We start from the raw sequence: 14577 nt of genomic DNA on the forward strand, positions 1-14577 counted from the left end.
CTGTGACCAAGCACCACACCTGAGTACTGTCACTAAGCCCCACCATGAGTACTGTGACCAAGCCCCACCCTGAGTACTGTGACCAAGCACCACACCTGAGTACTGTGACTAAGCCCCACCATGAGTATTGTGACCAAGCCCCAACCTGAGTACTGTGACTAAACCGCACCATGAGTACTGTGACCAAGCCCCACCCTGAGTACTGTGACCAAGCCCCACCCCTGAGTACTGTGACTAAGCCCCACCCTGAGTACTGTGACCAAAATCCACCCCTGAGTACTGTGACTAAGCCCCACCATGAGTACTGTGACCTAGCATCACACCTGAGTACTGTGACTAAGCCCCACCGTGAGTACTGTGACTAAGCCTCACCATGAGTACTGTGACCAAGCCCCACCCTGAGTACTGTGACTAAGCCCCACCATGAGTACTATGACTAAGCCCCACCATAAGTACTGTGACCAAGCACCACACCTGAGTAGTGACTAAGCCCCACCCCTGAGTACTGTGACTAAGCCCCACCCCTGAGTATTGTGACCAAACCTCAGCCTGAGTACTGTGACCAAGCCACATCCGAGTACTGTGACCAAGCCCCACCATGAGTACTGTGACTAAGCACCACACCTGAGTACTGTGACTAAGCCCCACCATGAGTACTGTGACTAAGCCCCACCCTGAGTACTGTGACCAAGCACCACACCTGAGTACTGTGACTAAGCCCCACCATGAGTATTGTGACCAAGCCCCACCCTGAGTACTGCGACTAAACCACACCATGAATACTGTGACCAAGCCCCACCCTGAGTACTGTGACCAAGACCCACCCCTGAGTACTGTGACTAAGCCCCACCGTGAGTACTGTGACTAAGCCTCACCATGAGTACTGTGACCGAGCCCCACCCTGAGTACTGTGACCAAGTACCACACCTGAGTACTGTGACTAGGCCCCACCATGAGTACTGTGACCAATCCCCACCCTGAGTACTGTGACCAAGCACCACCCCTGAGTACTGTGACCAAGCCCCACTCTGAGTACTATGACTAAGCCCCACCATGATTACTGTGACCAAGCCCCACCCTGAGTACTGTGACTAAGCACCACCATGAGTACTGTGACCAAGCCCCACCCTGAGTACTGTGACTAAGCCCCACCATGAGTACTGTGACCAAGCCCCACCCTGAGTACTGTGACTAAGCACCACCATGAGTACTGTGACCAAGCCCCACCCTGGGTACTGTGTCTAATCACCACCATGAGTACTGTGACCAAGCACCACCCCTGAGTACTGTGACCAAGCCCCACTCTGAGTACTGTGACTAAGCCCCACCATGATTATTGTGACCAAGCCCCACCCTGAGTACTGTGAGTAAGCACCACCATGAGTACTGTGACCAAGCCCCAGCCCTGAGTACTGTGACCAAGCCCCACCCTGAGTACTGTGACTAAGCCCCACCATGAGTACTGTGACCAAGCCCCAGCCCTGAGTACTGTGACCAAGCCCCACCCTGACTACTGTGACTAAGCCCCACCCTGAGTACTGTGACCAAGCCCCACCCTGAGTATTGTGACCAAGCCCCACCCTGAGTACTGGAGTACTGTGACCAAGCACCACCTTGAGTACTGTGACCAAGCCCCAACCTGAGTACTGTGACTAAGCCCCACCCTGAGTATTGTGACCAAGCCCCACCCTGAGTACTGTGACCAAGCCCCACCCTGAGTACTGTGACAAAGCCCCACCCTGAGTACTGTGACCAAGCCCCACCCTGAGTACTGTGACCAAGCCCCACCCTGAGTACTGTGACCAAGCCCCACCCTGAGTACTGTGACCAAGCCCTACCCTGATTACTATGACCAAGCACCACACCTGAGTACTGTGAACAAGACCCACCACTGAGTACTGTGAACAAGACCCACCCCTGAGTACTGTGACCAAGCCCCACCATGAGTACTGTGACTAAGCACCACACCTGAGTACTGTGACTAAGCCCCACCATGAGTACTGTGACTAAGCCCCACCATGAGTATTGTGACCAAGCCCCACCCTGAGTACTGCGACTAAACCACACCATGAATACTGTGACCAAGCCCCACCTTGAGTACTGTGACAAAGACCCACCCCTGAGTACTGTGACTAAACCCCACCGTGAGTACTGTGACTAAGCCTCACCGGGAGTACTGTGACCGAGCCCCACCCTGAGTACTGTGACCAAGTACCACACCTGAGTACTGTGACTAAGCCCCACCTTGAGTACTGTGACAAAGACCCACCCCTGAGTACTGTGACCAAGCCCCACTCTGAGTACTGTGACTAAGCCCCACCATGATTACTGTGACCAAGCCCCACCCTGAGTACTGTGACTAAGCACCACCATGAGTACTGTGACCAAGCCCCACCCTGAGTACTGTGACTAAGCCCCACCATGAGTACTGTGACCAAGCCCCACCCTGAGTACTGTGACTAAGCACCACCATGAGTACTGTGACCAAGCCCCACCCTGAATACTGTGACTAAGCAGCACCATGAGTACTGTGACCAAGCACCACCCCTGAGTACTGTGACCAAGCCCACCTCTGAGTACTGTGACTAAGCCCCACCATGATTACTGTGACCAATCCCCACCCTGAGTACTGTGACTAAGCACCACCATGAGTACTGTGACCAAGCCCCACCCTGAGTACTGTGACTAAGCCCCACCATGAGTACTGTGACTAAGCCCCACCATGAGTACTGTGACCAAGCCCCAGCCCTGAGTACTGTGACCAAGCCCCACCCTGAGTACTGTGACCAAGCCCCACCATGAGTACTGTGACCAAGCCCCAGCCCTGAGTACTGTGACCAAGCCCCACCCTGAGTACTGTGACTAAGCCCCACCCTGAGTACTCTGACCAAGCCCCACCCTGAGTATTGTGACCAAGCCCCACCCTGAGTATTGGAGTACTGTGACCAAGCACCACCCTGAGTACTGTGACCAAGCCCCACCCTGAGTACTGTGACTAAGCCCCACCCTGAGTATTGTGACCAAGCCCCACCCTGAGTACTGTGACCAAGCCCCACCCTGAGTACTGTGACTAAGCCCCACCCTGAGTATTGTGACCAAGCCCCACCCTGAGTACTGTGACTAAGCCCCACCCTGAGTATTGTGACCAAGCCCCACCCTGAGTACTGTGACCAAGCCCCACCCTGAGTACTGTGACCAAGCCCCACCCTGAGTACTGTGACCAAGCCCCACCCTGAGTACTGTGACCAAGCCCCACCCTGAGTACTGTGACCAAGCCCCACCCTGAGTACTGTGACCAAGCACCACCCCTGAGTACTGTGACTAAGTCCCACCATGAGTACTGTGACCAAGCACCACCCCTGAGTACTGTGACTAAGTCCCACCATGAGTACTGTGACCAAGCACCACCCCTGAGTACTGTGACTAAGTCCCACCATGAGTACTGTGACCACACCTGTTAAACCCCTTCTCGTCCAAATGCAATTGTCAATATCAGCAGCTAATCTCTTATAATATCGAGTCGGTAAGGGATTTTTTAAAAAAAATTCATTAGTTATCATTGTTATGTAAAGATGATACGTCCAAGAATACAAATTTCCAGATTTCCAGAAACTGAGCAAGAAAGGTGTGCTGGAAAGTCATGTAAGTGCTGTATATTAGCATTTGAAGTTAGTGGCGTGCTGAACTACCCCCTTGTACCAGAGGAGGAAACATAAGAAGTGTACATACACTGCTAGTAGAGAGTACATGGAAAAGCATGGAGTCCATGTCTGAAGTCTTCCTCATACTCATAACTGGATCTGAGTTTTTGCGCAATTGATCATCTCATTATTATCAACTTACAAATGGGAGCAAAAATAATAAAAATAGTTTTAAGAATTGTTGCTGGAAGTTTTTGTATGTTAAAATGAATTTTTGCTAATGAAGTCAATGGGGAAAATAATCAGCAAAAAAGTTTCACTTGGAGTCTTTTTCATGTGGAACTCACCTAAAATAAATGCCATAAAGAACATATGCACTGTAATATAGTGAAGACTTGCTGTATACTGTATATGTGCAATCTTTTCAGACTTTTAATTGTTTCACACTTCTCAAGTTGTGGAGCGGTTAAAAGAAGGGACCGGTCCATTCGTCTGGCGGCTTCTCTTGGCCATTCACTATGAATACATACAATTAAAAAAAAAAAAGCCACGAAAGACGTCTGAGAAGGCATAAAAAGAGACGGTTCAGAAAAAACACAGCCAGCGTTTTGCTGAAGTGTCTTTTGCAGGAAAAACTCATCTAAGAGACACCGTGCGCACATACCCTATGGATACCCAAAAGATCCCAAACCCTTTATAGTGTGAATACAATTAATGCACATAAGAAATACAAGAACGGTCAAAAAAAATTACTTCTTGAGTGAAATTTGGCTCAAATAAAATCCAGATTCCAGTAAAAAATATATAAAAATTGGAATCTTAATTTTAATTTTTTGCCCAAAATGACTACAAATATATAAAAAAATAATTTAAAAAGTCCCTATTTACATTACCTTCTGCTCTTCCCAAAGCTAAGACTAATATGACCGATCTGCTTTTTATGGGATCCCAACAAATCCTGCTGGATCCCATAGACTTATAGTGCGGACTGTCCAGTGTTTGACTGGGTCCACAAGTGGAAAGTATTTAGAGGGTCTGCTCTGCACACCTACATCTTTCATTACATAGTATCCCATTGTTAATTACATGAAACATATCCTCAATAAGGTTCAATAGATTTTTGCAAATCATCCTATAAGAAACAGAACCTTGTGGTTAGTGATAGTCTCCAAAGTCACCTCCAAATAGAGTTGTCTTCAGCTGGACCTCCGCAGCCAATTATTGTGTTACAGTCATACTTGTGAATCCATTGGCGCTGCAGCAGTCCGTCACGGGGCTCATGAGGTTTCCTTTGGGTTTTGGTGTGTGATAGTAGGATTAGCATTGCAGACTATTCTTCTTTTACTATCAAAAATCCTGAAAACCCTCAAGGACCGGAGCACAATGCTCCTGTGAAGATGAAGCGCCTCCATCTCTCATTAAAGCCATGCTCACCAGACGCACTGATTTCAATTTGTAATTTTTATTTATATATTTTTTAAGTTAAAAAAAAAAGGTAAATATTTTACTAGGGAAATGTCGGAATCTTCCTCTGAAACACAATTACGCTGATAAGTAGTTTGTGTATTTAATTTTTTTGCCTTCTGGGATTTCAGCTTTAAAACTAAGCAAGGCTGATTACAGCAATCCTCATCTCCCCTGTTTGCGTAAGAAGAAGTCTTGTCAAATTATTGCTAACTAAAAACTAATTAGGAAGCGATGGCCGACATGAATATTGCTGAGAGCCCATAGAGGAGAAGCCTGTCTGGGTTTCAGACGAAACATTCCTTCTCGGTGACCCCGGTAGGTCCATCCCTTCGGGAGCCTTTTACGCTCATTTTGTCTACACACTTCCCATTGTTCCTAATTAACCTCCAGAGCGTATTTTTTTTCCATTACGTGTCTGTGTTTTCCCTTTTAGTTATTTAAACATGCAAACATACAACCCGGGGATTCACATGGGGGAACGGAACATGCTTCGTAGAAAATTGTATTGAGATATTATTTTTGATATGTTCACATAATAGAGGAAAGAAAATTAGAAATAATCAAGTTTACTTAAACATAAATTATAAGGTCTCATAACCGCCATCATATGACGGCTACATACTATGGAGATTTATGGGACCGTACTACATACAGACATGTCCTCTTGGCTCAACACATTCCCAGATGAGAGGCACAAGGGGACCGGATTTGAAAAGAAACATGATCTTACAACACTCTATCGGGAGATATTTTTGCTATATGTATCCATGTGTAATATACCCAAGAAGGAAAATAGGATATAGTAAAAGACATCAAATTATGTTACAAAAAATGGTAAAATTTCATACTTAGATAAAAAAACACATTTGGGTATACCAGAAAAGACAAAGAAGTTAAAGGTGTGGTCCGAAACTAACATTGATATTAATCCTAAATATTTGTCTATTTAATATAATAATCGTATCGCTTTTCTAATATACTTTCATTAAATAGCTCCTATAGTTCCCTCTCTACTGTCTTTAACTGTTTGTTTTTTTTTGTTTTACCTACATACGGTTTGGTGACGGATTGTTTGAGAACCCCAGTGCATACTGGGATACTCAAATGAGATATCATTGGGGGCAGAGGCTGAGGTCAAAGCCGCAGCCTCTGTTCCCACCCTGAAATGAAGTGTCAACACCTGGCAAGCAGGAAAAGCAAAGACCAGCCCAACCCCTGAAACACAGTTCACTTTCGCGGGGTGAGGCTGATCTCTGCTCGCTGAGTTCACTCCTTATTATGTGTACTGGCAGTGCGCTCTCTTGCTGACTTGTCACTTCTCATTAGAGTCGGTGAGAGAGCGCACTGTCACTGAGCATTGAAAGTAATATTGTGCAGTAACAAGGGATCTCGTGCTGAGTATACGTCGGAGTTGACAACCGATGCATGGTCAGTAGAACAGGGACTAACAAGTCCCTGAAATGGATGTCAGTGATGATGCTTCATTTCTGGGTGGGGTCAGATGCTAAGGCAGTAACTGCAGCCCCAGCCTCTGATGACGTCCTATCAGGACTGATACTGTTAGTTTCAGTCTACGCCTTTAAATCTATGAAAGATAAAGGTAGTCCCAGTAAACATTTCTTGACAAGGAGATCACAAATTAAGGAAAAAAATAGTACAGTAAAAAGCGCAGTAAACCTCTAGGTGTCCTTGTTAACAGGCTCTCGTGTACCATTAGGTAAAAATAGTCACCCCAAATTAAAAATGGAAGTAAATAAATATACGTCATTAAAAATATATTTCCTAGAAGTAATACACGATCATTTTAGAATAGTCCACCCATCAGACCCGACGCACGTCTCGCACGTAGCTTTGTCAGGAGTCAAGTTTAAGAAATAGTCAAGTTTACTTAAAAATAAATGAAAATATACATATAAAGGTTCTCATATGCATCATCATATCACAGCTATGTACTACGGAGTATTATGGAATGGTAATACATGCAGATCTATCTCTCCACTTGGCTCAACATATCCTAGGATGAGAGGCATAAGGTGACCAGCTTGGAAAAGAAACATGATTGCACAATACACTATCGGGAGAGATTTATGCTATATGTGTCCATATGAAGCCACTAAGTGGATTTGATTATTGTTGCAACTGTTGATGGTTTTGCTAGCATGTTGCAATTACATTGAATTGGTAGTGTGAGAGATTGGAGTCCTTAATAAAATTCTCAAAAAAGGTAAGGTTGGACACATCTGTTGGTCTGTAATATGCCTGCAGAAAACCATGCAAAACCCATATAAGTAAGAATTGTAGTGTTCCATTGGACCTCGCATTTTGGAGGTATCCTCCCTTATTTAGAAAGTTATGGCAGCTGTGCCAGCTCTGTTTTAAAGGAAACCTATCAGGTTGCAACGCTGCAGATTAGAAGTAGAGATGAGCGGTGTTCGACTAGAACTGTTCGCCAATCTCAAATTCGAGCTGTTTTGGGCGGTGTTCGAGTTGTTCGACGAACCCGAACGATTTGCAAAAAATTCGGCTGTTCGAGGTTATGTTCGATAACTGTTCGTGCACCAAAAGCGTGTCCTGCATGTCTGGCGCTATTTAGAGCACCAATCATGCAGGGATTGTCTGCCACTCACTGTAATGCCACAGCCATGGTGGTTGTGGCATTACACTGATTGCCCAAATCGATGGGAACAGTGCTCACAGTGAAACATGAAAAGCCGGCAATTCAGCAGCGGCATACACCGGTACCCGACAAATTAGAACCGAAAGAATAGAGCTTCACACATAGATTAGATAGATAGAAACATGTCAGTCACATATATAAGAAGTACAGTGACAGTGTTGCTTACTGTACTTGTCATTTAGTGTAAAGGATTTATTAAAAAAATATATTAGTGTTTTCATGCACCGTCTCTTTAAAAAAGCCGGCCGGCAATTCAGCAGCGGTACCCGACAATTTAGAATGGAAGGAATAGAGAATCACACATAGATTAGATAGATAGAAACATGTCAGTCACATATATAAGAAGTACAGTGACAGTGTTGATTACTGTACTTGCCATTTAGTGTAAAGGATTTATTAAAAAAAATATTAGTGTTTTTATGCACCGTCTCTTTAAAAAAGCCGGCCGGCAATTCAGCAGCGGTACCCGACAATTTAGAATGGAAGGAATAGAGCATCACACATAGATTAGATAGATAGAAACATGTCAGTCACATATATATGAAGTACAGTGACAGTGTTGATTACTGTACTTGTCATTTAGTGTTAAAATAAAGGATTTATTTAAAAAAAAATTGGCGCGGGGTTCCCCATAATTTTAGGCTCTAGCGGAGGTTAAGCAGACAGCTGGGGCAGATGTTTGAAGCCTGGGAAGGGGGTAATACCCACGGAGCTTCCCAGGCTACTAATATCAGCCCCCAGCTGAATGCCTAGCCTTTACTAGCTATTAAAATGGGGGACCCCCCAAAAAATTGACGTGGGGTCCCCCCTATTTTAATAGCTAGCAAAGGCCAGGCAGACAGCTGGGGGCTGATATTAATAGCCCAGGAAGGGTGCCATGAATATTGGCCCCCTCCCAGGCTAGAAACACGAGCCGTCAGCCGCCCCAGAAATGGCACATCCATAGGATGCGCCAATTCTGGCACTTAGCCTCGCTCTTCCCACTGCCCTGGTGCGGTGGCAGGGGGTAATAGGGTTGGGGTTGATGTCAGCTTATAATGCCAGCTGACATCAAGCCCAGGTTAGTAATGGAGAGGCGTCTATAAGACACCCCCATTACTAACCCCATAGTGAAAGTTAAAAAAAACACAAACACCCAGAATAAAGTCCTTTAATTGAAATAAACACACAATTCTTTATTGTTCTAAATTAAACCATACTTACCATCACGCCCATTCCAGCTGAAGCCAACGATCCCCTACAATAAAAGAAAAATAATAAAGCAATATAATCCTTAACTTTTCCATGGTTCCCACAACAGCTTCAGCTCTGCTACATCGAGATGACAGGCTGGACCGCAGCAGAACGCTGCCATCCAGCCTGTCATCCCGCAGACACTGAGAAGCGCAGGCTTGCTTGCGCTCCTCAGCGTCTCTCTGTGACGGCATCCAGATGAGCAGAGTTAATGTCCAATGAACTCGGCTCACCTCATGCACGTCACTGACAGCGTGGGAAAATTCTCACGCTGAAGCGCTGAGTGCAGGAGAATTCTCCCACGCTGTCAGTGACGTGCATGAGGTGAGCTCAAGTCCAATGAACTCAGCTCACCTCATGCACGTCACTAACAGCGTGGGAAAATTCTCCTGCACTCAGCGCTTCAGCGTGAAAATTCTCCCATGCTGAAGCGCTGAGTGCAAGAGAATTTTCCCACGCTGTCAGTGACGTGCATGAGGTGAGCCGAGTTCATTGGACATTAACTCGGCTCATCTGGATGCCCTTACAGAGAGACACTGTGGAGCGCAAGCAAGCCTGCGCTTCTCAGTGTCTGCGGGATGACAGGCTGGATGGCAGCGTTCTGCTGCGGTCCAGCCTGTCATCTCGATGTAGCAGAGCTGAAGCTGTCATGGGAACCATGGAAAGGTAAGGATGATGTTGCTTTATTATTTTTCTTTTATTTCAGGAGATCGTTGGCTTCAGCTGGAATGGGCGTGACGGTAAGTATGGTTTAATTTAGAACAATAAAGAATTGTGTGTTTATTTCAATTAAAGGACTTTTTTCTGGGTGTTGTGTTTTTTTTAAAAACTTTACTAGAAATTCATGGTGGTCATGTCTAATATTGGCGTGACCCCATGAATTTTGGGCTTAGGGCCAGCTGATAATGCCAAGCTGGCCCTAACCCCTTTATTACCCAGTGAGCCACCGCACCAGGGCCCTGGATGAGTTGGGTACAGCGCCAGAAGATGGCGCTTCAATGAACGCGTCATTTTCCGGGGCGGCTGCGGACTGCAATTTGCAGCGGGGGTGGCCCAGAAAGCTTGGGCCTCCCTGCGCTGCGGATTCCAGCCCCCAGCTGCCTAGTTGTACCTGGCTGGACACAAAAGCAGGGCGAAGCCCCACGTCAATTTTCTTTAAATTATTTCATGAAATAATTAAGAAAAAAAGGGCTTCCCTACATTGTTGTGTCCAGTCAGGTAAAAATAGGCAGCTGGTGGTTGGGGGCAGCCCGTTCCTGCCTGCTGTACCTGACTGGACACAAATATAGTACGAAGCCCCACGTCAATTTTTTTTAATTATTTCATGAATTTCCTGAAATAATTTAAAAAAATTGAAGTGGGGCTTCGCACTATATTTGTGTCCAGCCAGGTACAGCAGGCAGGAACGGGCTGCCCCCAACCACCAGCTGCCTATTTGTACCTGGCCGGACACAACAATATAGGGAAGGCCTTTTTTTCTTAATTATTTCATGAATTTCATGAAATAATTAAAAAAAAAATACGTGGGGCTTCGCCCTATTTTTGTGTCCAGCCAGGTACAACTAGGCAGCTGGGGGCTGGAATCTGCAGCGCAGGGAGGCCCAAGCTTTCTGGGGCCCCCCCCCGCTGCAAATTGCAGTCCGCAGCCACCCCAGAAAATGGCGCGTTCATAGAAGCGCCATCTTCTGGCGCTGTACCCAACTCATCCAGGGCCCTGGTGCGGTGGCTCACTGGGTAATAAAGGGTGTTAGGGCCAGCTTGGTATTATCAGCTGGCCCTAAGCCCAAAATTCATGGGGTCACGCCAGTATTAGACATGACCGCCATGAATTTCTAGTAAAGTATTTAAAAAAACACAACACCCAGAATAAAGTCCTTTAATTGAAATAAGCACACAATTCTTTATTGTTCTAAATTAAACCATACTTACCATCACGCCCATTCCAGCTGAAGCCAACGATCTCCTGCAATAAAAGAAAAATAATAAAGCAACATCATCCTTACCTTCCCATGGTTCCCAGGACAGCTTCAGCTCTGCTATATCGAGATGACAGGCAGGACCGCAGCAGAACGCTGCCATCCAGCCTGTCATCCCGCGGACACTGAGAAGCGCAGGCATGCTTGCGCTCCTCAGTGTCTGGCTGTGACGGCATCCAGATGAGCCGACAATGAACTCAGCTCACCTCATGCATGTCACTGACAGCGTGGGAAAATTCTCACGCTGAAGCGCTGAGTGCAGGAGAATTCTCCCACGCTGTCAGTGACGTGCATGAGGTGAGCTCATGTCCAATGAACTCAGCTCACCTCATGCACGTCACTGACAGCGTGGGAAAATTCTCCTGCACTCAGCGCTTCAGCGTGAGAATTCTCCCACGCTGTCAGTGACGTGCATGAGGTGAGCTGAGATCATTGGACATGAACTCACCTCATGCACGTCACTGACAGCGTGGGAAAATTCTCACGCTGAAGCGCTGAGTGCAGGAGAATTTTCCCACGCTGTCAGTGATGTGCATGAGGTGAGCTGAGTTCATTGGACATGAGCTCACCTCATGCACGTCACTGACAGCGTGGGAGAATTCTCCTGCACTCAGCGCTTCAGCGTGACAATTTTCCCACGCTGTCAGTGACGTGCATGAAGTGAGTTCATGTCCAATGATCTCAGCTCACCTCATGCACGTCACTGACAGCGTGGGAAAATTCTCACGCTGAAGCGCTGAGTGCATGAGAATTTTCCCACGCTGTCAGTGACGTGCATGAGGTGAGCCGAGTTCATTGGACATGACCTCGGCTCATCTGGATGCCGTCACAGCGAGACACTGAGGAGCGCAAGCAAGCCTGCTCTTCTCAGTGTCCGCGGGATGACAGGCTGGATGGCGGCATTCTGCTGCGGTCCAGCCTGTCATCTCGATGTAGCAGAGCTGGAGCTGTCCTCGGAACCATCGAAAGGTAAGGATGATGTTGGTTTATTATTTTATTTTTATAGCAGGAGATCGTTGGCTTCAGCTGGAATGGGCGTGACGGTAAGTATGGTTTAATTTAGAACAATAAAGAATTGTGTGTTTATTTCAATTAAAGGACTTTATTCTGGGTGTTTGTGTTTTTTTTAACTTTCACTATGGGGTTAGTAATGGGGGTGTCTTATAGACGCCTCTCCATTACTAACCTGGGCTTGATGTCAGCTGGCATTATAAGCTGACATCAACCCCAGCCCTATTACCCCACTGCCACCGCTACAGGGCAGTGGGAAGAGCGAGGCTAAGTGCCAGAATTGACGCATCCTATGGATGCGCCATTTCTGGGGCGGCTGACGGCTGGTGTTTCTAGCCTGGGAGGGGGCCAATATTCATGGCACCCTTCCTGAGCTATTAATATCAGCCCCCAGCTATCTGCCTAGCCTTTGCTAGCTATTAAAATATGGGGGACCGCACGTCATTTTTATGGGGGGTCCCCCATTTTAATAGCTAGTAAAGGCTAGGTATTCATGTGGGGGCTGATATGGGTAGCTCCGTGGGTATTACCCCCTTCCCAGGCTTCAAACATCTGCCCCAGCCGTCTGCTTAACCTCCGCTAGAGACTAAAATTATGGGGAACCCCACGCTAATTTTTTTTTTAATAAATCCTTTATTTTAACACTAAATGACAAGTACAGTAATCAACACTGTCACTGTACTTATTATATATCTGACTGACATGTTTCTATCTATCTAATCTATGTGTGATGCTCTATTCTTTCTGTTCTAAATTGTCGGGTACCGCTGCTGAATTGCCGGCCGGCTTTTTTAAAGAGACGGTGCATGAAAACACTAATATTTTTTTAAATAAATCCTTTACACTAAATGACAAGTGCAGTAACCAACACTGTCACTGTGCTTCTTATATGTGTGACTGACATGTTTCTATCTATCTAATCTATGTGTGATGCTCTATTCCTTCTTGTCTAAATTGTCGGGTACCGGTGTATGCCGCTGCTGAATTTGCCGGCCGGCTTTTTTAAAGAGAGTGTCTTCTGAGCAGTTTGTCAGCTTTTGGACACCTTTGAAGTTGTTTTCTATGTGTTTTTGTTTGCCTGCCATTGGTTTTAACGGTGTTCGACGGTGTTCCACGAACAGTTTGACGAACAGTTCCTCGAACATCCCGGTGTTCGACGAACCGAACCGAACCCGAACACTACGGAGGTGGCTCAACACTAATTAGAAGTTCATTCTTCAAACCCAACGTTAGTAATCACATAACACACCTTGATATAAAAAAAGAAATCTGCCGGATAAATGAGTGAGCTTCCTCTCTACCCCATAGCATAATAAACATAGGATGTAAAAAACCCTTAATACATCACCGTTCACCTGTCCCGCCGCCTCGCAGCCAGTCATCCGATCCTCCACGACTCTTCTTTTTACCTTTCCTGGTCTTGTGCCTCTTCTTGACTTCCGACTCAGCTAGGTCCCTGACATTCCTGCATGACTTGCTGTCTCCCAAGGTCTTGTTATCTCCTCTGGAGAGATTTGTCGGTCACTACGTGTTCATGGATGGCTCGGTGCGCGGTGACAAAGGAATGGTTGAGCCGGAAGCGCCAGCCTAGAGTGAAGCGGCTGAAGAAGATCGTGCAACAGGGGAAGGTGAAAAGAAGAGGTGTGGAAGACCGGATGGCCACTGTGTCGGTGGCGGGACAGGTGAGTGGAGAAGGGAGTATTATTATTTTTTTTTTAAACCTTCTGTTGCCTCCTCTTTGGTTCAGCAAAATGGTGGCCACATCTGGCTGCCATAATGCTGAATTCATATGGAGAAAATTAAAAACAAAAATATATCAGTATTTTGGAGAATGCAATTTTCTATCAAATTTGATTAAATTTGCTCATCTCTAATCTGCACCCATACCACTATAGTAGTAGTTGTGGATAGTCAAGGGCAATGGTAGATACTGACCCTTTAATTTAATGGTGTCCACAGGATTTCATTCATTATTATTGCAAAAATACAGAAATTTTGTTCTAATCTTTACCCTCGAAGCAAATTTGTCAGCAGGATTCTGACCCCGAACTATTTACATGCGCTTGTAGCCCTTTCAAAGACAAGTCCAGAAATACCTTTACATGGCCGGTCCGTTCCTCCGTTACTGAGAAAAAAGGATTTGAATTGATATGCAAATGAGGCTGAAGAGCTGTGGTAGATCTGAAGCCTCTGTCACTCCAGCTCTATTCCCCGCCCAGCTCCGCCTCCTCCTGCTTGACTGACAGCCTCTATACTGTGTGACTTCAGACAAGCAGGAGGAGAAATTTAACACTTTAAGGGTAGACCCATCTGTAACAAAGACAACTGTAGATTTCTGGATATTATAAGTAATAGCTGAAATTTGGAGGCTCCTAAAAGTCTAATATTCCAAAAATTTGAGTAGTCCCGATCATCTCAGTTTCTCCAAAATATCCCTTTCCAGGTACAGGATGATGCATCCACATATTAACTAAACTCCTGTGTATTTCTAAGCTCATATGCAAGGAGTGGTAAACCATAAAAGTGACAACTAAATAGCGCCTCACCTGTCCACAGGTTGTGTGTGGCATTG

At 46.0% G+C, this 14577-nt stretch overlaps 1 protein-coding gene across 11 annotated transcripts in view; it reads right to left on the reverse strand.

The window, feature by feature from the left end:
• CELF4 (CUGBP Elav-like family member 4) overlaps positions 1 to 14577 on the reverse strand; it is a 1491885-nt gene that overhangs the window by 388893 nt on the left and 1088415 nt on the right. The gene's annotated exons all lie outside the window — the stretch shown is intronic.

The sequence above is a fragment of the Phyllobates terribilis genome, unplaced genomic scaffold (genome assembly GCF_046119375.1).
Source record: "Phyllobates terribilis strain yellow unplaced genomic scaffold, ASM4611937v1 Scaffold_1__5_contigs__length_1240528914, whole genome shotgun sequence".
NCBI classification, from domain to species: Eukaryota; Metazoa; Chordata; class Amphibia; order Anura; family Dendrobatidae; genus Phyllobates; species Phyllobates terribilis.